This window comes from Lissotriton vulgaris, chromosome 6 (assembly GCF_964263255.1).
Source record: "Lissotriton vulgaris chromosome 6, aLisVul1.2, whole genome shotgun sequence".
Taxonomy (NCBI): Eukaryota; Metazoa; Chordata; class Amphibia; order Caudata; family Salamandridae; genus Lissotriton; species Lissotriton vulgaris.
This window is the reverse complement of record NC_141694.1, coordinates 975,441,251-975,467,339: the sequence shown is the minus strand read 5'-3', so window position 1 is coordinate 975,467,339 and position 26,089 is coordinate 975,441,251. Positions and strand designations below refer to the sequence as shown.

Sequence of the window (26,089 nt, the reverse complement as noted above, 5' to 3'; positions counted from 1 at the left end):
ATACTCCTCTATGTCGTCCCATCATTGGTGTCCATATCTATTTAGTAGGGCATTAGAATTTGTGATGCACCACTGCGTCGCAGCCTCCTTCTCCATTTTCCTTCCCACCATATCATTCTCTTACCATCCTTTTCCGGTGGAGGACCAGTGTTAGAGATTGCATTAGCTCTTCTTCAGGCCGTGGCGACGATAATGGAGTCTGGTACCGTTCTCCCTTAGATATATTTAGGGTCCTTTGAGGAGGCTTTATACTTTTTTTAGACCCTTGATATCACACCCTTGCTTGAGGCAAGTTCCTTAAAGGCTTCCTTGCCTTGGGCTAGAATGCTTGGTAGCATTGACAAAGATTGAGTGCCCTTACTTATAGGGGCTAGAGTTTCTAGGCGGAAACAAGTGTCTTCTTTTTCTTCCTCAAGGGTGACTCCGAAAGTGTCTGCTGCCCTTTTAATTAGCCCGTTGTACAAAGCTATACCGTCTGGTGATGATGCTTTCGACAGAGCAGCATATCTCCTCTTCGGGGCTTTCAGTGTCGAGGTTGTTCCATGAGTTCTCAAACTTTTCAAAGACTTCCTCCTCTTCAGGCACGTCTCCATATTCCTCTGGTTCTTCCTTGTGAGGTTCGGGAGTTGAGGGTGAATCGAAAATACCCTCTTCGGCGTCTTCCGCTTCTTTGACATCGATGTTCTCTGGTTCGGTGACCGGGACGTTGGGAATTTGAAATTCTTTCAGAGATGCGTCTATCTCCTTCTTTTGGAGGACCGTCGCCATTTCGTCCTTGAGTAGTTTCCTCTTTCTTTCGACCTCAAGAGCTCTCTCGGTGTCGGAGGCCGGAGACTTTCTCTTCTTACTTGCGCCTGCCTCCGGTTTTGATGGTGTTGCCCTTTTCTTCGAGGGTTCGTGTTCGACCCTTGGTTTCGTCATCTTATGCGATTTTCCCTCCTCTGTAACCTTCGGTAGGGTTCCGTGGGGTTCCTTAGATCGCAGCTGGCCTTTGAGTGCCTTTTTGTTTGCATTCGTGCGGCCTTAGGTTGCATTTTGTGTTTGTGGCCCTTGGGTTCCGGAGGATGTGTATAGTGTCTTACCTTATCAGTCTTCCTTGCATCGCTCACCTTCTTGTGGGCATGAGATTTCTCAGAGTCTCCTTCAAGAATTTCAATGTCAGACCCCTCGTACGTCGATTCTGATGGTACTCCCTGGTCCTCATCATCGCTGGAGAAGCCCAGGTCCATGAAGAAAGTTTTCTTTGCAGTCTATGACACTGTGGCGTAGTGGGCCTCTCTCTGCCTTCGGTGGGTCCTGAGTGTCTTCAACAGGAACGTTGCGCAGGCCTCACAGTCCTTGTCCTGATGATCCTTGAGCAGTAAGAGAGCAGTGTCATCAATTATATAAGAGTAAGTCTATTATACCCAGTTACGGTCGAGCGGGTCAATTCAAGGGAAGTAGTCCACCCGTTTGAAATTGGATTGGAGGACCAGCAATTGTAAAAGGAGGGATCTCCTGTCTTTCTTACTCATCTTTCTTTATGCACTGTTTCTAGTAACCATATCCTACCTACCCAACATCTTAGAGGGTCCTACTCACTTCATGATCAGATTCAGGTGAAGTGGTCACAACGAGGACTCTCCACTCTGTGTAGTGGTCCAAATGATGGAAAGGGCAGTACAGGTTGGTTAACTGATGGTAACCTGACACGCTTTGCAGATGTCCTGTTGCATACCACACTGATATTTTGGATGCACTTAGGTGAGGGTTTATAACACACAAGACATACTTTAGGGCTCTGTTCTGCCTAGACCCACAGTTACTCTTTTGAATTTGTATGTTTATTTATTTATTTATTTTTGCAATTTATACAGCGCGAACAAATGCCCGTAGGCGTCTCGGCGCTAGATACTGTATGTGAAATTCCTAGAGACTAAGTCGGCTGCTATTCTTGACCAAACAGCCAGGTCTTTATTTTTCTACTAAATTGCATCAAGGACGGACTTTCTCTGATGGCAACTGGCAGAGAATTCCACAGTCTGGGAGCAGCCACCAAGAAGCGTCTATCGCCCCAAGTGACTTTTTTGGTTCGTGGTATCAGCAAAAGTTTTTGATTGTTGGATCGGAGCGATCTTGTGGATGAGTGGAACCTAAGGTGGGATTTAAGAAAATGCGGGCCATGGTTGTGAAGTGCTTTATATACTATGCAGAGTGTTTTGAATTTAATCCTGTTCCGGATCTTGAGCCAGTGGAGGTTTCTTATGGTTGTTATAGGTTGGTATGTTCTGTTTAGGGGGCTGTAACTGTTGTGAGGTCTTTAAAATATTCCCTTGGACCCTCCCACCATTTTTTTTTTTTATTATTATACACCGCACCCACTGCCGCGCATTCGGATTAATAAATACACTTCAGAGGCATTCTCTATAGAAAGGGGCACTAGGCAGGGATGCTCTTTGTCCCCCCCTACTATTTGCTATAGCGCTAGAGCCGCTGGCCTGTAAGATAAGGCAGGGACATCATTACTCAGCGTTGCAATTCCCCCAGAGACCGCTGCACATATCATTGTACGTGGATGATATGTTGTTATACGTGCGAGACCCTGCAGACAACCTTAACCCGTTATTGAGGGAATACGTTAAATTTGGGAGACATTCAGGACTCAGAATTAACTGGGCAAAGTCATTGATTATCCCACTAACTGACACTACAACCGCGTTTCAAACAGAATATCAACTAGACTGGCAATCTGACCCTGTGAGATACTTGGGGGTGTGGTTCCACAGAGACCCCGAAGTAGTGGTCCGCACCAACTATGGAAGAGTAGTCTCAGCGCTTGAGACGAAAATTGATAGATGGATACAACTGCCTCTATCGTTAGCTGATAGGATGGCAATTGTGAAAATGGTGATTCTGCCAAAACTTCTATATTTATTTGACAATATACCAATAAAACCACCGATGTCGGTGTTCCCGTGCACTAACTTCTATGACGCTGAAACTGATCTGGGCCGGGAAAAAGGCTCGAATTTATCTGCAAACGCTGACATTACCGTTCGCACGTGGGGGGTTTCAAGGTCCCTGATTTTCTATTGTATTATATGTGCGCTCAGGCCCAATATGCCCATTTCTGGTATCATTAAGTCCCTTTCCTCACACATGTGGCAATTAAAGAGGTTGATGCATTCCCCATCCCCTTAGATGCAATATTAACACACAAACGACCTCCAGCTGCACAAACAAGACAAACACAATAGACACAACTAGCGAAGCTTGGAGACTAATGGCTAGAAAGGCAAATACGCATCCGATATATGCCCCTGAATTGCCACTACACTACCACCCGGACATCTCAGTTACGCAAGAAAAGGTGGAGATGGAGCTCCTTAAACAGGTGGGTATAGATTCAATGGGGGACCTGTATCAAGAGGTTGTAGTTAAGACACTGGAGGATATAGCATATGTACATAATCAAACATTGCTATTCAAATTCACATATTACAGATTGCAAAGGGCGATAAAAACACTCTATCCGACGTACCCTGCAGAACCGCAAACACTGTTGACCCTGCAACTACTACTCACAACCCCCAATCCTAAACACTTAGTATCCAAACTTTATGTGGCACTACAGGCCGAAATAGGAAATTCAGCGCATAGGGCAATACAGAGGTGGAATAGTTGCTTGGACACGCCGCTTACTGAGGAAGAGTGGTCAACAACAGGCATGATAACGGGCCTGCTGACTCCAAATGGAAACTTACGATTGATACATATTAAGTACTTGCATCAAACGTATCATACGCCGAAGAGATTACACAAATTTGGCCTGCGAGCAGACTCCAGACGTCGGAGGTGTGTAGCTGTAGAGGCAGATTTTATTCACTTGGCATGGTACTGTGCAGGGGTAGCAAAATATTTGTTAACAGTGACGCAAACACTGGGCGAGATGGTAGAAGCCCAGATTGACTGTAATATTCGTACATGCTTATTGGGGTTATTGCCACGTGTGCGTGCTCTAAAACGTAAATATTGCGTTATAGCCCTCCTCATGGCCAAACGAAGAATATTGATGAGTTGGGGAAGTAAAAGGGCATCTCAGATCAAACAATGGGTACAAGATTTGGTTTATTGCAAGGACAATTTGAAAACATATGAAGAGGAACTGCCACTTAGATTGCGTCCAAAAGACTACTGGCAATATTTAATATCCTATCTAAACGAAACGAATGAGCAACTGTAACACCCACATGGTATAGTATAAAAATGATTTACAGTGAAATGTAAATGTGCATGCCCTGATGGAGGAGGAGTGTTGTAATGCAGTAAAGTTGTCAAAGGTTGTATACACCACATGTTGGACACAGGTTGTCATTGTAAAATGCTGAAATGCCAACAAAAAAAATTTCAAAAGTAGCTGCTCCGGAGTGGAATGGATAGGATGGCCATTAGTAGCCACGCACCAATGGCAGAACCTCTTCCATTTAAGCTTGTAAGTCTTAATGGTAGACGGAGCTCTGGCCTGAGCGAGAATATTTCTGCATTCCGGCGAGATATTTAAATGCGCAAATTCAAGGTGCTCAGGTTCCAGGCCGACAATTGTAGAGAGGAGGGGTTCGGATGGCAAATTTGACCCTTGTCCATCGCGAGGAGGTCCGGTCGAGGATGAAGGAGGATGGGCTTGCACTGGGACAGAAGGAGCAACTCCGAGAACCACGCCTGTCGGGGCCATCTGGGGGCGATCAGGAGAATGTGGCAGGGCTGCCTCCGCATCTTCCACAGCACACGAGGCACCAACGGAATCAGAGAAAAAGTGTAGGCGAATAGATTGCACCAATTCATCAAAAGGGCATTCCCGCACGACCCTTGGTGGGGATGCCAACTTGCGTAAGATGGGCATTTCCGGTTCTCCGGTGTTGCAAAGAGATCCAGAGATGGACGACCCCATCGTTGAATAACTAGGTCGAGTGTTGGTTGATGCAACTCCTACTCGTGGGTCGATGACGCGGACCTGCTGAGGGAATCCGCTAGGATGTTGGAGACGCCCGGCAGATGCAACGCCGCCAGGGTAACTTGATGATGGATTGCCCAGTCCCAGATCGACTGAGCCAGCAGAGACCAGATTGGAGACCTGGTTCTGCCCTGCTTGTTGACATAGTGCATACTGGTGGTATTGTCCATCTGAATGAGTACCGATTCCCCTTGAATCACAGAAAGGAACGACTTGAGTGCCAGAAAAATTGCCATCAACTCCAGTCTGTTGATGTGCCAGAAGCGTTGAAGCAGAGACCATTTGCCTTTGATGGAGAGGCCTTGAAGGTGTGCACCCCAGCCTTCTAATGAGGAGTCTGTTGTGAGCGTGAGTGGTGGAGAGGAAAGAAGTTCCTGTGGGAAGGTTGGACAGTTGCGCCCACCATTGGAGAGCTGTCCTCATGCGAGCGGTGACACCCACAAGGTTGTTGAAAGAACCGGTGACCTGACGCCACTGTACGTCCAATTCCTCCTGAATGGGGTGAGTCCGTAGTCTGCAATTTGGGATCAGTGCAATACAAGACGATGCCATTCCCAGAAATGACTTTAAAATCCGGACAGAAATGGACAGTCTTGCCCGAAGTAGAGACACCAAGCGGAGAATCTTTTGTTGACGCTCTTGGGACACGAATGCCTTTGAAAGCATTGTGTCTAATGTTGCTCCCAGAAAATTCCTGCTTTGAGCCGGTTCGACCTGAGACTTGTCGGCATTGATGGCTAGGCCGAGAGATCTAAACACATCCTGACAAAGACGAGTGTGTTGAAGCAGCTGTTTGCTAGACTGAGACTTGAGGAGGCAGTCGTCCAGATATGGAAAGATATGGAAAGATTTGGACGCCTCTGAGACGCAGGTAAGCCAGTACTGGAGCCAATACTTTTGTGAAGACACGAGGGGCGGACCTGAGGCCGAAGGGCAACACCTTGAACTGGAAGTCTCTCCGTCCCAACCGGAAGCGCAAGTACTTCCGATGCTTTTGAAGAATTGAGACATGGAAGTAAGCATCCTGAAGGTCGATGGTGGTCATGAAGTAGCCCATGGAGAGAAGACGCAGGATCTCTACTAGTGTAAGCATGCAGAAGGATTGGCTCTTGAGGTACCTGCTGAGCGCAAGCAATTCCAGAATCGGTCGCCAATCCCCCGTCTTCTTGAGTATTAGGAAGAAACAGGAATAGAAACCCTTTCCTCTCTGAGACTTGGGAACCACTTCGACTGCACCTTTCTGATGGAAAAGCTCCTTGAGGTGGGGAGGAGGCGGGCCAGACGGTGGAGTGGGAGGAGGAATCTTGATGAACTCTAGAGCATGGCCCTTTGCCACAATGTCCAGAACCCAGCGGTCTGAGGTGATGGAGGACCACTGAGAAAAGAACAGAGAGATTCGAGCTCCAACACTGGGGGGGATACTTAAGTCATTGACGTTTGGGAGTGGATCCTCTATATGAGGATTTTCCCCTATACGATTTGGACAACTGCTGTCGGGTGGACTGCTGTTGGTCGGAAGAGTAACGTTGGTTACCTTGGTGGTAGGAGCGATATTGAGTGTTTCCTCCACGAAAAGTTGAGGAGTTGCCGCGTCCGCGCGCACCCAGAAATGGCTGCTTCGGAAACTGTAAAGTCCCCAATGAGCGAGCAGTATCAGTGTCCTTTTTAATGGACTGCAAAGCCTCATCTAATGTGCGCTCCAAAAAGCAACTCAGCATTGTACGGCATATCCAGGATTTTGGATTGTACCTCCTTGCGGAAAGAGGTGGACCGTAACCAACCCTGCCGCCGCAAGACCGCTGCCCCAGCAAGCTGACGAAAGCCAGTGCACGCAATGTCAACTGCCCAATCAATAATTTCCTCCGATGTCCTCTCTCTGTCCTGCAGAATCTTTAAAGCTTCAGCCTTGGAAGCGTCAGGGATGAGGTTCACCAGGGTAGACAAGTCCGACCACATCTGGCGGTCGTAGCGACCTAAGATGGCTAAGGCATTAGCCACCCTCACCGTGGTGGATGCCATAGTGGAGAATTTGCGTCCAATAGCGTCCAGGCGACGACCCTCCCGATCCGGAGGAGATGAAATTGGAGATGCCGGATTACGGGAACGACGTTGTGCAGCTTGAGTGACCACAGAGTCAGGCTTTGGATGAGCGACAAGGCACGCTGGGGAACCAATGGGCGCCTTGTATTTTTTCTCAAGGCGAGGCAGTTGAGCTGGCAGCTAATTTATAGTTTGCATGAGCTTCACCCCTTCAGTTCATATAAAGTCTATGATGGGTATAGTGTGGACTTGCTTGAATGGTTGATTTTTAAAATCATAGAGGAAACAGTCCTCCTCCCTCTGGACTCTAGGCAACTTGAAGAGCTGGGCCGCTCTATCCATCAGCTGATGGAAACTGGCAATGTCCACCAAAGGCGAATCCCCGGGCTCTACCGGAGGAGGGGAAGGCGTCAATTTGGTAGTCGTCCCACTCACCCATGTGGGTGGCGGCGTCATCATCATCGTCATGGACTTCTCCATCTTCCCGTTCTGGGATGACATCATCATCAACCGGGTACACCGTAGTGTGTATCTTCACTGACGTCTGAACCTGTGGTGAAGGCGTTGGTGGCAATGGCGGCGGAACAGGGACAGGAGCCGCCGCAGCCGCAGGCACATGAGGCATAGGTGAACCCTGTGGAGAAGGCGGGAAACGCTGGTTGTAGTCATCCAACATATGTTGGAGATTGGAGATGAGCGACAAAGGCAGTGTCGCAGTTGGAACTTGTACAGAGTGGTCTTCTGCCTGAGAATACTGGTCGTCGTCCTCATCATCACCGTAATCCTGGCACTTAATAATCAGATCAGAAGGACTGCGTGCCACTCTGAAGGAATCACCCACATCATTTTCAGAGTCCGAATCCTGCTCCGAACCCGTGGCGAACATGGGCGAGGGAGGCTGAGGATCTGGGATGGATAGTTGGTCCACTGGCCGTAGACGACGATGGTGCAAGGGGTCGGCGGTGGAAGAACCAGACCCGGTGGAAGACAAGGGCACCAAAGGCAATGAAGCAAACGATGAAGGAACCACTGTTGACTGCGACGTCAACTGTGCCGACGACGACGCTGGCAGAGGCGTTGACGAAGTTGTTGCAGAAAAATCCACCGTCGACCGGTCTTAGTCGACGACAAGGAAATAGGTATCGTCGACGAGACAGACTTGAAGCTAAGCGATACCTTAGTCGACATGGAAGACGTTGACGTCGCCCTCGACGATCCGGAGATGGCTGATCTCGTCGTCGGGATGATCGTCGACGCTCCCGTCGAACACGAAACATGTTTCGGAGCAGAAACATGACGGGAGGCAGCGGAAGACGCCTGAGAGCCAGGTCTCGTGGGCGTAGAGGTAGTAGGAGGTGGTGAAGACACCGCAGGAGCCACAGAGAGGCAATGTTTCTTCCTCTTTAGAAATGGTGAAGGCATATCCTGCACACTACTACGTTTGGAGGCTGCTTTAGAAGGTCCAGATTGCAAACTTTCTGCATCTGACAGTGCCGTATCCTTATCCTTAAGTCGCTGGAGCCAAATGAGGAGACAGCCTTCTCTGTCCTTAAGGGTCTTTGTAGAGAAAGTCCTGCAAAACTTGCAGTTCCCAACCTCATGGTCGGGATAAAGGCAATAAATGCACTTCTTGTGGGGGTCCTTAGAGTAAAGACGCAATTTCCCAAAAGAAGAACAAGGTCTAAATAAAGACGTCTTACTTGAAGACATGCTGGAAGACTGGAAAACTTGAAGAAGTTGAGAAAACTGAGCAGAGCTCAGGGAGACTCCCTTCAGACGACGTGCGATAGAAAATCTGAGGGTCTGAGCTCTGAGGAGAAGGTTCTGGTGCCTGATTGGCTGTAGTTTGGACTAACATAATGACAGGAATATGTTACAAGTGTTTTCTCTCTCTACCATGTATTTCTATGTAGGAATTGTTTTTGAGTATTTATTATGTATTTTCTAGTATTATTTCATGTGTTATGTATTTACATACATATGTTATTGGTATGTTATTGCTATTTTATTTACCGTGTGACTCCTACTTCGACGACGGGGAATATTCAAGCATGTGAATCTATGAAAGACACCCTAATGCACAAGTTACTACTTGTGTAACGATATATCTGTAAGAGACATTAGTTAGTGATAGATTCCTTACCTTAGAATATCGCCAGGCGTCAGACTGGATCCGGAAACTTTTGCGTAGCAATACCCCTGCGCGTCGGAAGGCGTCGTCCGCGGCTCCGCGTCCGCAGCGCCGGAATGACATCGCCGGAGTACTTAGACGCCGCCCTCGCGCACTGACGTCAGTTCTTATACACAGCTTTTCCGCGCCAGATACGCAGAGCCATGATAGAACCAACACTGGTGCCATGAAACTAGGGCCCTGAAAGGGGATGACCTTAACCCTAGATATCGGTTCGCAGAACGGGGAGTATGGGTGGGACGGTAAGGAATCTATCACTAACTAATGTCTCCTACAGATATATCGTTACACAAGTAGTAACTTGTGCATCTGAAAGAGACACGTTAGTGATAGATTCCTTACCTTAGAATAGATAACCCAGCAATACTAACCCCAGTGGTGGGTCTGCGAACCAATAATCACACCAGAAAGTCCTGGAGGACGGAACGGCCAAAGAAGCCATCCCTCCGGACTTGGCAGTCCAGGCAGTAGTGTCTTGCGAACGTGTGCAGCGAGGCCCACGTAGCTGCCTGACAAATGTCCTGCAAGGGGACTCCTCGGGCCAGGGCAGTAGTAGTCGCCGTTGCCCCAAGTGGAGTGGGCCCTCAGCCCAACAGGAGGTTCCTTTTTAGCCAAAGAGTAACACGCCTGGATGTACAACACAATCCACCGGGAGATGGTCCGCTTGTGCACAGCCCGTCCTTTCTTAGCGCCCACGTAACTAACAAAGAGTTGGTCATCCACCCGGAACTGGCGCGTGTGATCCAGATCGTAAGAGAGCGCACGTTTTGGGTCCAGACGGTGGAGCCTCTCTTCCTCTTTCGAGGGATGCGGAGGTGGAAAGAAGGTGGGCAAGGTGATGGACTGCCCTATGTGGAAGGCTGTGACTACCTTGGGCAGGAAATAGGGTTTTGTCCGCAACACAACCTTGTCCGGATGGACAGAAAGGAAAGGAGGTTTAGAGGAAAGAGCCTGGAGCTCGCTCACTCTCCTGGCAGAGGTGATGGCAACCAGGAAAGCAGCCTTAAGCGTAAGAAGACGGAGAGGACAGTTATGAAGCGGCTCAAAGGGAGCGCACATCAGGTAAGTTAGAACCAGGTTCAAGTCCCACTGGGGCATCACGAAAGGAACAGGAGGGAACATATGAGTGATGCCCTTTAAGAATCTGTTTACAATAGGGGATTTGAACAAAGAAGGCTGATTAGGAAGCCTTAAGAAGGCGGAAAGGGCAGAAAGGTAGCCCTTGATAGTGCCCAGGGCAGAGCTCTGCTGGGCAAGAGAAAGAAGGAAGAGGAGAACCTCAGAAAGAGGGGCATTGAGAGGATCCACAGCCTTTGCTGTGCACCATGCCACAAATCTGTTCCACCTGCAGGCGTATACCGACGTTGTGGAGGGAAGCCTGACTGCCAGAATCACAGTACAGACTTTAGGAGGCAAGTCAAATGGCCTTCATTGTCGCCGCTCAATCTCCAAGCATGGAGGTGGAGACTACAGGTTCGGGTGGAGGACCGTCCCCTGCTGCTGCGACAGAAGGTCCTCCTGAAGAGGCAGACGAATCGGGGGATCGACTGACATACTGAGTAGCTCGGGATACCAGTGCCTTTGCGCCCAGTCCGGAGCCACAAGGATGACTTGTGCCCGGTCGCGCTTGATCTTCTTCAGGACTCTGGGCAGAAGTGGTATAGGCGGAAAGGCGTACAACAGACCGCAACTCCATTCGTGACGAAAAGCGTCCCAGAGCGAGTGCAGTCTTGGAAATTCCAACGCGCAGAACTGATGACATTGTGCGTTCTCTTCGGTGGCAAATAGATCTAACCAAGGCTCTCCCCACTGCAGAAAGAGGCCTTGCGCCACTTCCGAGTTCAGACGCCATTCGTGATCCATCATGCACCTTCGGCTGAGCTCGTCCGCCCTGGGGTTCAGAGAACCTGCCAGGTGTTGAACCACCAGGGTCACCCCCTGATGTTCCAGCCACTGCCAGAGGCGCAGAGCCTCCTGGCAGAGGGTCCACCACCCCACCCCGCCCTGTTTGTTGCAGTACCACATGGCAGTGGTGTTGTCCGTGAACACCTGCACTACACTTCCTCGGACAGAGGGGAGGAATGCCTTCAGTGCTAGACGAATCGCCCACAGCTCCAGAAGGTTGATATGGAGCCGGGACTCCCCCGGAGACCAGAGGCCTCTTATCTCCGCCTCTCCCATGTGGCCTCCCCAGCCCTGGAGGTACGCGTCCGTCACAACTATGTGCTCCGGTTGGGGAAGGGAGAGGGATCTGCCGATGATCCAATTGCGGTCCGTGAGCCACCACTGCAGCTGTCTCGCAGTGCCCTCCGAGATCATGACATGGTCGGACAGGTTGCCCTGATGCTGGGCCCACTGAAACTTCAGGTCCCACTGCAGAGCCTGCATCCGCCACCTGGCGTGATGCACCAGAAGGATGCAGGAGGCCATCAGCCCCAGTAGCCGCAGCGTCACCCTGACCGAGACCCGGGATAAAGGCTGAAAGATTGGAATCGGAGCCTGAATATCACGGACCCGCTGTTCGGGAGGATAAACCCGAAACTGCGCTGAGTCGAGGACCGCTCCGATGAAGAGGAGCTTCTGAGAGGGGCACAGGTGTGACTTCGGCACGTTGATGGAAAACCCCAGCTGGTGCAGGAGGTCCGCCGTTGTCTGGAGGTGGCTGACTACTGTCTGGGGCGAGCCCGCCTTCAACAATCAGTCGTCGAGGTAGGGGAAGACTGAAACCCCTAACCTGCGCAGATGAGCTGCGGCCACCGCCATCACTTTCGTGAACAGCCGTGGGGCGCTGGTAAGGCCGAAGGGGAGCATGGTAAACTGAAAGTGCTCGCGGCCTACCGTGAACCGCAGGTAGCGCCGGTGGGCCGGCAGGACGGGGATGTGGAAATAAGCGTCCTGCAAGTCCAACGCTACCATCCAGTCTCCTGAGTCCAGGGCAGCTAAGACCTGAGCCAATGTCAGCATTTTGAACTTCTCCTTCCAGAGGTAGCCATTGACGTTCCGTAGGTCCAAGATAGGGCGCAGGCCCCCTTGCCCTTCTTGGGTACCAGAAAGTAGTGGGAGTAACAACCACACCCTACTTCCGGCCCAGGAACGCACTCAATGGCCCCCTTGGCCAAGAGGGCCGTAACTTCCTCTTGCAGAAGTTGCAAGTGATCCCCTGACACGCGGTGGTATTGCGGTGGCATGGCTGGAGGAGTCGCCTCGAAGGGGAGGGCGTAGCCCCTTCGGACAATTTGCAGCACCCACATGTCCGACGTGACAGTGCGCCAATGGAAGTGGTGATGGCGAACCCTGCCCCCCACTGGCGTCACATGGGCCTGAAAGCACGGACAAGGAGGGTTTTGAGGCGGATGCTGCAGGGGAACGTGTGGACTGGCCTCGCCGTTGTCCCCAACCGCCGCCACAGCGGTTTCCACGGCCGCCACCACGTAGTGTATTAGTCTGCGGTGTGTGGCTGGCAGCACGTGTGGGAGTGCCCCTTCCTTGGCCACGAAAGGAGGGAAAGGCACCCGTTTGCTGGCGTGGGGCCGAGAGGCCCAAGGACTTGGCAGTAGAACTGGAGTCCTTAAAACGCTCAAGCGCATGGTCTGCCTTGTCGCCAAAGAGGCGACGGCCATCAAACGGCATGTCCAGAAGGGTGTCCTGGACATCAGCCGAAAAGTTGGCGGTCCTCAACCAGGCATGGCGTAGAACCGCCACCGTCGTTGCCATCGCTCTGCCTAGTGAGTCCGTGGTATCCAGCCCACACCGGATGGAATAGCGTGCTGCATCTCGACCCTCCACAAGGGCTTGGGCGAGTTTAGTCCGGGCCTCCTCCGGACATTGTGGCAGCACGTCCGCGACCGTGTCCCACAGAGTTTGGGTGTAGCGGCCCAAGAGACATGCGGTATTGACTGACCGCAGTCCCAAAATCATGGACGGGAACACCTTCTTACCGTATTGATCGTACCTCTTGGATTCCCGATCGGGCGGAGCCGTTGGAAATGCGGTCTGGGAAGTGGAGGCCTGGATAACCAGGCTCTCGGGGGTGAGGTTGGTGGACAAGAAGCAAGGGTCGCCCAGAGCCGAGCGGTAGCGTCTGGCCACGTTCCTATCTACAGGCTGGCCTGTAGCGGGCTTGGACCAAGTGCCCAAAAGAACGTCACACAAGGCCTCATTAAACAGCAGCAGAGGCTCAGCCGAGCTTGCCTGCGATTTAAGGACCTCACTGAGGAGGTTAGTCCTCACTGCTGTGACCGGGAGCTCTAGGCCCAATGCCTTAGCCACCCGCGTCAACACTACACTGTAGGCAGCCCCCTCCTCCGTAGCCACGGTTGGAGGGGAGACAAAACCAGTGTCTGGCGAAGTGTCCAGTCCACTGGCATTCCCAAGCTCACATGTCCAGTCCTGTTGAGACTGGCACTCCTGTGCCAGAGGGGCCACAGACCCCTCCCAATCTCCCTCATCACCTGAAATTCAGATTCAAAGGATGGGGCCGGTTTGTGGAAGTAAAAGTCTCCATACGACGTCGAGAGCGGCGCCCAGCGGTGCCGGAACTGAATAAAGGGCAGGATCGGGGACGGTGTCGCCTGTAGGCGGCGCCGGGGGCGACACACTAGGGGCCGGCGTCGCTGAGGTCGACCAGCAACGACCCGTATCCGTAACCGGATCCAGTGAGGGCCTGTGGCGCCGGGACTGAAGTCGCTGGCGGTGCCGGGGCCGAAGCACCCAACCCGCTAGGCCCCCCAGCCGGGACCGCTGGGCCCGAAGGCGCCACGGAGCCCGGCGGAGGAGGGAGAGACCTCATGGCCATAAGGTACCGCTCGACCTCCTCTGGTGTCGCATCGTTCCCAGGGACCGGAAGGTATGGGGCTGTCATATGGATACTTCGTTACATATATTGCGTTAAGTTAGCATGAGTGTATTACATGTTTAAACAGCCATTTTTCCTTCGGCTTCAGTTTTGCACACGACACCTACTTGTTGTTGTCGCTTTCAACCTAGAAGCGGTGATGTGATTTATTTGAGAATAATATGTTATTACTATACTATCAGCTTTGCCTGGTACACTTGGTACAACTGTCTGCACACTGAGAGCTGCACACTCTAGGAATAACCTAACACAAGGTTGCTGGGAGGCCTGATCCTCGCACCACATTAGACATAACACAAATAATGTTGATGCCAACATTTTGGGCTCTACGCGGGTTTAAGATAGAGTTACAGGGAATGAACGTAGACACTTGGTGCTGCGCATGAAGAGAGCTGGTAGCTGTTGATGTGATCTACTCCTACTGACATTTAGAGGTATGGGTCCGCCCTGCTAAAGCCCGAATGAGACCTTCTTAGATATAAAATAATATGCTAAATAGGGTGCGCGAAATATAGGTGATATAGATTTCTATCGATTTTGCATTGTAACATGCTATCACCGTTTGCTTACTGTGGATTAGTGACTATGCCGCTAACTCTGATTTTTATAATCTGCATTTTGGTATTATACAAGATACTGCGTTTGAGAACCTTGCATTGAATAATAAATATTTCAAACTTGCACGTGTGTTCTTTGACTCTCAGTTTTGGTTTGAAATGATTATATAACGAAAGAGTGTTCATGTGTTCCACGATTCCTGAGGTATTCTAAAGTTCATGTTCTGGTTTGTCTAAGACATGGATCATTCCCTAATGAGCCATGAGACACTGTAGCTAGCTAGGTAAGGGGATTTCTGACACTGAGATGAGTTTTGGATCATCCTAACTCACTGAGGTTCTAGATCTCTATGCACAGTTCTGTGGGAGAACGGAAACCCTGCTACATGGCGCCCGTACGTTGTTGGCCTTATATCATGACACTCGAGTAGTATATCATTCAAACCTTGACACCTTCATTCCCGTTTCCGGTAAACGGTGGTGTCGGAAAAACCTACCTATTTTTTAAATAGGTCTTTTCAAGCTTGAATTCTTCTAAAAACGGTTTCTTTGAATTACTACCCAGTTGTGCTACAAAGTGTTCTTTGTCTTTTTCTCTTCCTGTGCTACCATGGCCGTGGACATACCGCAGCATAGCCGCGTCGCGGTTCGCGACCACTTGCGGGCATATAATGTCCCTGTGGAAGGCTTGGCTGTGGTTCTAGTGGTGAGTGCGGAACATGCGTACCCGTACGAATTGTTTTATTCCTGGGTGACATTTCCGGAAGTGGACGCTAATTCGGGTGTCTTCCATTCATACACTGCCTCGGCTGTACCGGGGGCTTATGCTCCGTACAGGGCACTGGAAGTACCTATCGATGCTTGGCAGCACGGAGTTTGGTTTGGTGGCGCCCTACCCCATTCTTTAACGGCTCCGAGGTTAGGTCTATTGTCCATTCCGGGCACAAATTGGCCCGCTTTGGGTGGATTTACTCCTCACCCTAATCGCGCTACTTGTAGTGTAGCTGACCTGCGGCGTCTTCATGAAGTCGCGGTTGGAGTGATTAGGGCGCTTGTTCATTACATTGGTCGTAATGTTCATGGCGCAGCCCCCGCAGGTGCGCAGCTTCGAGCAGAACAGGCTGGTTTGAAAATCAGTCCTGTCTTGGTGAATTCCGTTATGGGCAAGAAGCCCCAGGATAAGGATGATTTTCCTTACTGGCTTGCCGAGAAATTCGACCAGCTGGAGGCTGTGTTTCCTAATACGACTCCGGGTGAAAAACACCGGATTCTTACGCTTAGTTTACCGAAAGATTTAGCCCCTGAACTTGCTGACTGTGAAACATGGGGTAAGACTTTTGCAGCGGTTTACTCGAGGTGCTATGGCACCCCGTCTGTGTCAAACCTTTCTGCGGTCCTTAAACGTGTTCAGGATGATCACGGACCGGAGTCGGCGGTTGAATTAGGTATGCGCCTGAGTGGCTCGTTTGAGACAGTTTGCGGTCTTATCCTTGCGAATGTCAAGGGGGATGCAGTGAACTTTCAGGTGGCCAATGCTCTGGCGTTAATTCCCGATGCCGAGAAACCCCGTCAGCTAGCAAGAATTATTGTGGCGGCTTATAAAATGGTTGGCCGCACTTCTAAGGGTGTAAAGGCTTTTTCTGAAAAGGAGAAGAAGCAGCCCCAGGGACAGTCTTCGGAAACGGGTGGACAACCCAAGTCCAAGAAACAAAATTGGCCAAAAAAGCAGAATCAGGGTAAGCAACAACAACAGCAGACACAGGTTTCTAGTCCGGCGCCTTCACAACCTGCGCAGTCAGATCGAGTTTATGATTTGCGCGATTGCGCGACGATTAAATCGCCTGAAAGATTTCAGGCTTCTGACCAACGCTCTCCTCGTTCCTTTCAGGACTCATCGGCTCCGTCAACCGGTGGTGGAGGGGGCGGCAGGGGCCGGGGTGGCCAGCAAGGACGTGGTCAGCCCCGCACGCGAAGTGAAGGGGATCAGCGGGACGACTCTACGCCAAAGAGACCGCAGTTTGCCAAGAAGAAGGTCGCAGCCTTGACGGCGCATCGATATGCCCCAGATAGTGAGAACGCGGCTTCGGAATCTGACGTGGGCTCTGACCTTGCTGGACAGCGCGGCGGAGATTACCATAGTGAGAGAGGCCCTCCGTCCACTGTTGAAGGTGACAGCGACTGACACTTATGTTGTGATTGAAACGGCTGATACACATGTTGCTCCCCCTGAACGACTTTTTGAAATTGTCCTGTTAATTGAAGGTGACATGCAGCGAACTGTAAAAGGGGTATTTTGGGAAAATCTTTCGTCTACGTATGACATTTTGCTTTCGGAGGCTGACTGGCCCCCACCTTTTGTTCTCGCAGCTCCGCGAGGGGAGGAGGTAATCCTCCCCAGTTTCGCGCACACTGTATCGAGAGTGGAAGCGCTGCATTTTGCAGAAGAGTGGGCTCTGGCGCTTGCGCCGGCTGTGTACCGAAATCAGTGTGGCTGGGATAAATTGTCCCCTAGCCATGAGATTCCTTTACGGTCACAGCCGCAGCCACAACCTCAGTATCCCATACGGCGTGAAGCTAAAGCTTCTGTCGCGGCTATCCTTGAACAATTGGAATATCAAGGTGTAATTGAAACGTGTGTGTCACCAATGAATAATCCCCTTTTTACTGTGAACAAGCCGGACGGCTCATATCGTCTGGTTTTGGATTACCGGCATTTGAACTCGCATTGCCGTAACTGTGCAGTACAGAATACTCACGGCTCTGCCCTAGTGAATAGTCTTGAGCGTAAACGGTTCAAAACCACGCTTGACATTTCCAATGGTTTTTATGCACACAGATTAGATGGTCTAAGTTCCCAATGGACCAGTTTTACGTACGGCGGCGTACAAAAAATGTTTAAACGACTCCCAATGGGCTATAAGAATAGTCCTGGAGTGTTTCCCGCCCGCATAGTCTCTCTTTTGGAGAGCTTCGATCCAGTTGCTTGTTCTTATGTGGATGACATTTATCTCACAGACGACGAACTTTGGGAGCATCTGTGTCGAGTAAACAGCATAATTTGTAACTTTGCAGACATGGGTTACAAGTTTAACTTTGCGAAATCACACATTGCGGAGTACACAGTGTTGTTTCTGGGTTATGAACTTAACCACGAAGGAAAGGGGTTGGCTCCTCACTTCCTGGAGAAGTGCGCGCAGTTGCGCTCTCCGACAACGCTGAAAAAATTAGTCTTAACTGGGTTTTTTAAATTTCGGGAGGACATACATTCCGGAATATGCCCAGGGTATCAAGCCTTTGTATGCCTTGATACAACCATCTTTTTCCAAATCATGCTGGCTGCCTGAGCATTCTGCCATTCTGCAGTCTTTGCAGGCTGATTTGCTCGCTTCTGACTACTTACAGACTCGTGATAACCAGACCAACCTGGTGATAAGAATTATCCCTGGGACGGTGGGTTTCACGTACCTGACTTTTAATGAAGGGGATACTGTACCTATTGCTTACAAGTCACACTTGTACACTTCGGCTGAACTGCGTTTTTCCACTGTGGAGAAAGTTTTAACGGCTGTGCAGATGGCAATTCTTAAGGAACGTGCCCTGTCGCAGGGAAAGCGCATGTTGGTTGTTACCCCGTGTCCTGCCTTGGAGGCGGTCACGAAAGCCAGTGTACCGAATTCTAAAGCTTTGCACCCTCGGTGGATTCAGTGGGCTACATCCTTGACATCCCAGGATGTCACGTTTATTTTTGACGCCGCTTTGCGGTCGCAGGAGTATTTACAGTATGAGTTTGTTCATCCTGCTCCTTTAGCGATGTGGCCGTTGGAGGATTTCCATTGTATCATTTACACTGATGGTTCGGCGCAGGTTGCGCATGGCTCTAAACATGCCTACGTTTCCGCTTGCGCCATTGTGGTCGGTGCCATGGTGAAGGATGAGTTCAAGTCCAATGTCGTGCACACGCAAACACTAGGGGACTGCACCGCACAATTGGCAGAGCTTCGTGCTCTTATGCTCGCATTGGAGTACGCTGATCCTTGTGTGACGACTTTAATCGTAAGTGATTCTTACTACTGTGTCCAGTCTTACAATGAGAACTTGTTCTTTTGGATTCAGAATGATTTTCGTGATTCCAAAGGTAGCACAATAAAACATAAAATGATCTGGGTCCGAGTGGCGGAACTTAAAGAAAAGCTGCCGCTCGTGTTTGTGATTCATACTCTCGGCCATCAGCGCGTGGGGGTCCACGCTGTTGGTAATTCGCTTGCTGATGAGGCAGCGAAGTCTGCGGTATCGAAATACTTAGTTGCAGCTGTCACGAGGTCCAAAAGCAAAATAGATGATGACATCTTGGCGGCTGTTGCTGCCACGGCGAAGGGAGGTAAATATCCTGCGGGGTTCCCTTCGAAGTACATATACCACTTAAGTCCCGATAAGGTTCCTTATGTGAAAATTCCTGAAGTTGGCGAACGGCTAGTTCCCAACTCGGATCGCAGAGCTTCTCTGATTACAGCGGCTCATGAAGGTGTGGCGTCTGCGCATGCGGGCGTCTCAGCCACTGTAACTCAGCTACAACAAAGGTTCTGGTGGCGGGGACTGTACAAACAGACGCGCGATTATGTCCTTATGTGTGACATTTGTCAGCAGATTAAGCCTTCTACTGCTGCGCGTCCGCCTCAGACACAGTTGTACATCTCTAATAAACCGCTTGGTTGCGTTTATTTGGATCACTGCGGTCCTTTTTCCTCTGATACTGCGTATAAATACATCTTAGTAGCAGTTGACTCATGCACACGCTTTGTGTGGGTATGGCCGCATCGAAGCGCTGATTCGCGGACTGTCATTAAGGATTTGCGTGTCTTTGTGGGAATCTTTGCCTGTGGTACTTTCCATTCGGACCAGGGTCCGGCTTTCGCCTCTAAGGCGTATAAGGATGCTATGGTTTCGTTGGGAGTCCAAGTGAAGTTTTCAAGTCCCTACAGGCCTGAGGGCAATAGTGTAGTAGAACGAATGAACCGCGACTTAAAGCAATCTTTGACAGCCCGAGTTATAGGCACTGGTAGAAACTGGCTGACCCACCTCTATGGCGTGCAGCGTGCGCTTAATAATCTCCCTAGAAGGTCTCTGGGTGGGCGGACCCCATACGAAATGCTCTTTGGTATCAAGATGTACGTCCCTGACCTCGATGGTGCAGACTGCCAGGCCCAGGCTGCGGCCTTTGACGTAGATGAACATTGCAATGTTTTACAGGATCTACAAAAGACCAGAGACAGTCTTGCTAAGGAACACTTGCCCTCCGCGTCGGATGATGCGTTGCAGATCCCGGTAGTTGGCTGGCTACCCCAAGTTAGAGAACTGGTTCGAGAGAAGATCGATAACAAGAAAGAGTTTGGTCCCTCATATCGAACACCGGTTCGAGTTCTTGGAGTGAAGGGCACAAGAACAGTCATTTTACCACCACTTCCAGGTCGTAAAGAAAACAGATTTATTTCTATTGACAATGTCAAGACACACAGGGTGGCCGATTCTTCATAGCATGACACCGGCTGTATCCTGTCCTTCCATGGTGAGGCACTCTGTGCTGGCTATTACATCTGGTGCAGAACAGGAGGTGTCCCTCGAGATGCCTGCCATATCCAGTCCTTTATTAAATACTATTCCTGTTACTAACATTGATGAATTGACCTATGCAGATCCTGCTGATTTATCTATGTCCGATTTACAAGCTCGTTTGGCTAACCAGTCCAGATTCTCTTTTGACTCTGATTCAGAACTTTCAAGAAACCATCGACTATTGCAAAATATGCCACGTTGTTTAAAAAACATTTTCTAATTCCACCTTGGACATACGTTTGGCTGATACTATTTTCATTTTATCTTTTTATGTCAATTGGTTTTGTGTTTTATTTTTTCCGCCTGATCGATGGCCATTATGTGAAAGAAAGAACAGGAATTCGGTACCTTAATGGAACATTGGCCCCTCTTTCCTCCTCACATTCAGCACACAGACTAAAAAGAGACTTAAATACAGTAGAGATTACTGCTTGGCCTGTCCTTGATGGGATTGTGTGGGATGCGGTTAGGTTTCAGATACATGGCCCCACAGAAGTTATTAATGTTCCTAATGTGCTTAGAGTAAACATGGGAGATGTGATTAAGCAAGATATTCGTTCTGATGATTGGGATCTTCAGGCCGTAGAAGAATTGTTCTCTGATTTGAAATATTATGCGGCCTTTGATGCTGAGGATTTGTACTTAGATTCTGTCAATTATGGTGATTTGTTTTGTTATCAACATTATGGGAATCATTTCTTACACAAAACAAGTTCCAGGAGGGTTCCTGTGAACTACACACAGTGGGAACATTGTCCTGCTCCTTTACAGGGGAGCTCAAGTACATTTCTGGGGAAATTCTCTTATTTTACAGATTTTAATCAATCAAATCCTGAGTCGTTTTATTTTAAAGTGAAACAGAAATTCATGTCCAAAGTTAGACTTACCGATACAAAATTGCTGTATTCGAAGTCCTTTCTAGACAGGTTAGCTATAGATGGCTATGAGTTATGGAAGGAGGCTATTGACCTTAAATCGGTTTGGGGTACCAAAGATTGGCAGGTACAAGGCACTGAGGCTTTGCATCGTGCATGTCTCATCCCGAATCACATGTTGTTTTTAAATTCTACTATTTCCCAAACAACATGCTTTGGATTGGCTACATCTAAAAAATTAAATACACCTACTATCCCTGATTTGGAAGAATATTCAGGTTGGAGTAATTTCACTACATTGTCCATCAGTGGGATACAAGCACGTTTGCACAATTCCTCCTTTAATATTTCCAGTTTTGATCCAGAGGGGTGGCTTTTGTGGCAAAGAAGCTCTGATTCTTGCCAACGTCGTTTTTTGGGTTTGTCTGAAGGTTTTACACACATCAGGCCAGATCCCAGGTTTGAAACAGATCACACCGTTACTACTTATTCAGTAGGCAAATTGTGTCAGAACTGGTTACAACATTCCACTTTGGCTGCAGTTAAACTGCATCTGTCCCAGTTGAATGAGAACATAGAGCTAAATGATTTTATAAAAGGCCCGGCTAGAGGTAGATTTGAACACTGGCTTTATGCTGTGTACAATGAAATTTGGAAATTTTCACAGATTGAGGCAGCTAAACGCCTGAGAGCCATTGATCAAGCAAATTTGGAAAAAGTGCTTGCAGTGGTCGATAACAGTATTAACATGCTTTCTTCCAGGATTTACACGTTGGATAATATTGTTTCTTCTGTTGTTGATATTGTACATGATGAAGTGTCCACGTTATACCATGGTCAGAATCAATTACGTTCTGTAATGCAGTTTGCATGGACCCTACAGACACTTAAGGCTGGTCGAGTTCCCTGGAACTCATTGAACGTTTCGTCCCTTTTCGCCCCTTTTAATCTGACTGAAAAGCAACGCATGCTTTCAATGCGTGATGCGTCATTTTCTATGTTACATATTGAAAAACTAGAATCCTTACCCTTCTCTGTTGCTGAGACCACTACTGCCACGTGGCTTATTCATGGATTAATTACATTACCATTTCCCTTATACAAATTTACTAATTGTATGCGGTATATTGCTATAGGACGATATGAACCACTAGGCAATGCATTTGAGGCATGGTCATTACCATACACATACAGATGTCTGAAGGATGGGAAAGAAGTGAATCTTAATGGTGAGGAATGCACACAGTCACCTGACCATTCATTAATATGCAGACACATTCAGTTACACGGTTCTTGTAATCAGGACCGGCCAAATTTAGCATGTGTTTTAAAAGGCACGCCAGTTCCAGCAGTAGTTCCCACATTTACATTATTGACTAATGGTAGTTATTTGCTTTTAAACAACGAAGTATGTTGTGGGTTATTAATTGGTGTGGCTTATGTGGTAACTGTATCAGAGCGTGTGGTGTGTTGCAAGAATGTTCTATACCCACCCACGCATGGGTCTTCAGATGTCTCCATCTGGCCACGGATTCCAACCTTGGAAGCGAAGTTCAATGGTTTAAGCAGAATAAGGGCCCTTTTGTCTCAAAAACAAGTGACCCTGAGTTCGGCCCGGGAAAATTATGTCCTTCACATAGCTAACACACGCACAGAGGTGCAGGCGCTTTTAAATACTGATTTGCCGTTTCATTTCTGTGAGCTGGTGCACCAGATCTTTAATGCATCTTCCATGACTGGGCTTGCACATTTTTTTAAATTGGTTAGCAGTGGCCTCGTGACTACATTTGAAAAAGTTTTTGGTATCATTCCCACGTTTTTCCACTCTATTTTTTCGAGTTTGTTTGGTGGACTACCTGTTTTACTGGCTGTAGCCGCGGGCATTTTGTTGGTGTTTTTCTTCATAAAACATGGATGCCCATCCTGCGCAAGAAGCCGTTCAACGCCTCCTGACACTGTGCCGTAATCGGATGCTCAATTACTATGGAACATTGCCGCTTGCAGCATTAAGCACGGCTTATAGATTGTCATTTCGGTTCACCGACTTTACGTGTGTCCAACCTGTGTTTCACTGCCTGAGCTGCGAGTTCGATTGGGCCATTGATTTGTGCCTATGCTTGAGGACTGCTCCTGACGTCGATTTTGATCAGCTAATGCGTCCCGTGGTGGCTCACGAGCTGATTTGTTCTGGCGAAAGAGTTATGGCCTTGGCAGCGATAAATGGAGTACTGGGCCAATGGGAGATCTCTGCAGCGGCGCATGCCTTTCTGACACACAGCGTTCTGGTGAACCCACCGAGTTGTCCTCTGACGTTACAGGATGATCCGATGCTGGAGGAGCACGTATGTTCTTTCCCATTGCTGAATTGGATTGCTGAACTATTTTCGGATGATGGCAGTGATTTCATACTGGAGGCTGTTGCAACTTACTTTGCATATACTGTCCAATCGTGACATGCCTGGGAGGATTGCTTTGTTATGGAATATGACTTTCCCCTTGCTGGATTGGAGGGATGAACTGTGCTCAAATGATGGAGAGTTCAATCATGTGATGTCGCTGAAAATAACATCACTGTGGCACATGACTTTGGATATCGGATAAGTGCCTTGTTTTTTCTCTTACAGACATTTAAACTAATGCGACCTGGTCCTACATTTCATATTTTTGAGACCTGACGAATAACTTTTGGTTCGAAAGTTTTGTTTTTATTTTTAGATTTGAGGCCACTGTAGGCATTCATACATATTCATTCATACATGTTTTTTTTGCTTATTTTAGCTCAAGATTATTGAACTTTGCTTTCATTTTTATGTGTCTGATTGAGTATTGCCTTTTCCCTTATGTTTGACGGTGCTCGGATCAATGGGGGGGTGTCATATGGATACTTCGTTACATATATTGCGTTAAGTTAGCATGAGTGTATTACATGTTTAAACAGCCGTTTTTCCTTCGGCTTCAGTTTTGCACACAACACCTACTTGTTGTTGTCGCTTTCAACCTAGAAGCGGTGATGTGATTTATTTGAGAATAATATGTTATTACTATGCTATCAGCTTTGCCTGGTACACTTGGTACAACTGTCTGCACACTGAGAGCTGCACACTCTAGGAATAACCTAACACAAGGTTGCTGGGAGGCCTGATCCTCGCACCACATTAGACATAACACAAATAATGTTGATGCCAACATTTTGGGCTCTACGCGGGTTTAAGATAGAGTTACAGGGAATGAACGTAGACACTTGGTGCTGCGCATGAAGAGAGCTGGTAGCTGTTGATGTGATCTACTCCTACTGACATTTAGAGGTATGGGTCCGCCCTGCTAAAGCCCGAATGAGACCTTCTTAGATATAAAATAATATGCTAAATAGGGTGCGCGAAATATAGGTGATATAGATTTCTATCGATTTTGCATTGTAACATGCTATCACCGTTTGCTTACTGTGGATTAGTGACTATGCCGCTAACTCTGATTTTTATAATCTGCATTTTGGTATTATACAAGATACTGCGTTTGAGAACCTTGCATTGAATAATAAATATTTCAAACTTGCACGTGTGTTCTTTGACTCTCAGTTTTGGTTTGAAATGATTATATAACGAAAGAGTGTTCATGTGTTCCACGATTCCTGAGGTATTCTAAAGTTCATGTTCTGGTTTGTCTAAGACATGGATCATTCCCTAATGAGCCATGAGACACTGTAGCTAGCTAGGTAAGGGGATTTCTGACACTGAGATGAGTTTTGGATCATCCTAACTCACTGAGGTTCTAGATCTCTATGCACAGTTCTGTGGGAGAACGGAAACCCTGCTACAGGGCAGGTTGCGACGCCCGCGACTCAGTCGGAGCCGCGTGGGTGGTGTCACCCGAATCCCCGGCCGCGTTGCGTGAGCGTCGAGATGCGTCGGAAGAACGATGACGCCTTTCCGACCTCTCATGCCTCTTACCGGAGGACCTTGATCCTGAAGACCGATGCCGACTCTCGGAACTACGAGGGCTCCGACTCCGCGACCGGTCCCTAGACCTCCTGTGGGACCGGGACCTTGAACGGGCTGACTGCCGGAGCTCAAGCCGCTTGCGGGACCGCTCCCGCCTAGCCTTAGACGTCAGGGGCCGACAGTCGGAGCAGGTTCGGTCGTCGTGGTCGAGGCCTAGACACTGAAGACACCGGCGATGGGGGTCGGTAACCGACATCAGTCGGCTGCACTTGGAGCAGGGTTTGAACCCTGGCATCCCTACCGGCACCATAGGAGTCGAACGACTCGAGAAAAACAGATTAAAAGATCAAAAAAGTTTAGTCAAAAAGTGACTAAGGGGTTGAGCTTCTCCGGATCTGCGCTAGCTGGCGCGGAAAAAAGAAGAACTGACGTCAGTGAGCGAGGGCGGCGTCTAAGTACTCCGGCGACGTCATTCCGGCGCTAACGACGGACGCGGACGACGCCTACCGACACGCAGGGGTATTGCTACGGAAAAGTTTCCGGATCCAGTCTGACGCCTGGGGAAATTCTAAGGAAAGGAATCTATCACTAACGTGTCTCTTTCAGATACTAGAGAAATATATATATATATATTTATTAGCAAAACGATTAAAATATGAATGGAACTACCGATGCATTTCGGCTGATGCCTTCGACTGGTTCTGCACACAAATATATATATATATATATATATATATATATATATATATATATATATATATATATATATATATATGTGTGTATATATATATATGTGTGTATATATATTTATATATACATACACTTTTATTAAGATGTGATTCCTTCTTCCTCAGCCATTCTCACTGGGTCACACTTTGGTTTGTGGCACATCCACCAAGCTTCACTTTTGGCACTGAGGTCCACGCCACTCTCCCTGCCTTAACTACTCCATCCTTCATTTATGATACATGGCATGGAATCCACTGTGATCAAATCAGAGCTCCAAACCCACTCTGCCAACATGGAGGTTACA

General features: G+C 48.7%; 1 protein-coding gene across 7 annotated transcripts in view; it reads right to left on the bottom strand.

Moving 5' to 3' along the window:
• Positions 1-26,089, bottom strand: part of PTPRK (protein tyrosine phosphatase receptor type K) — a 1,685,403-nt gene that overhangs the window by 923,939 nt on the left and 735,375 nt on the right. The window lies entirely within an intron of this gene.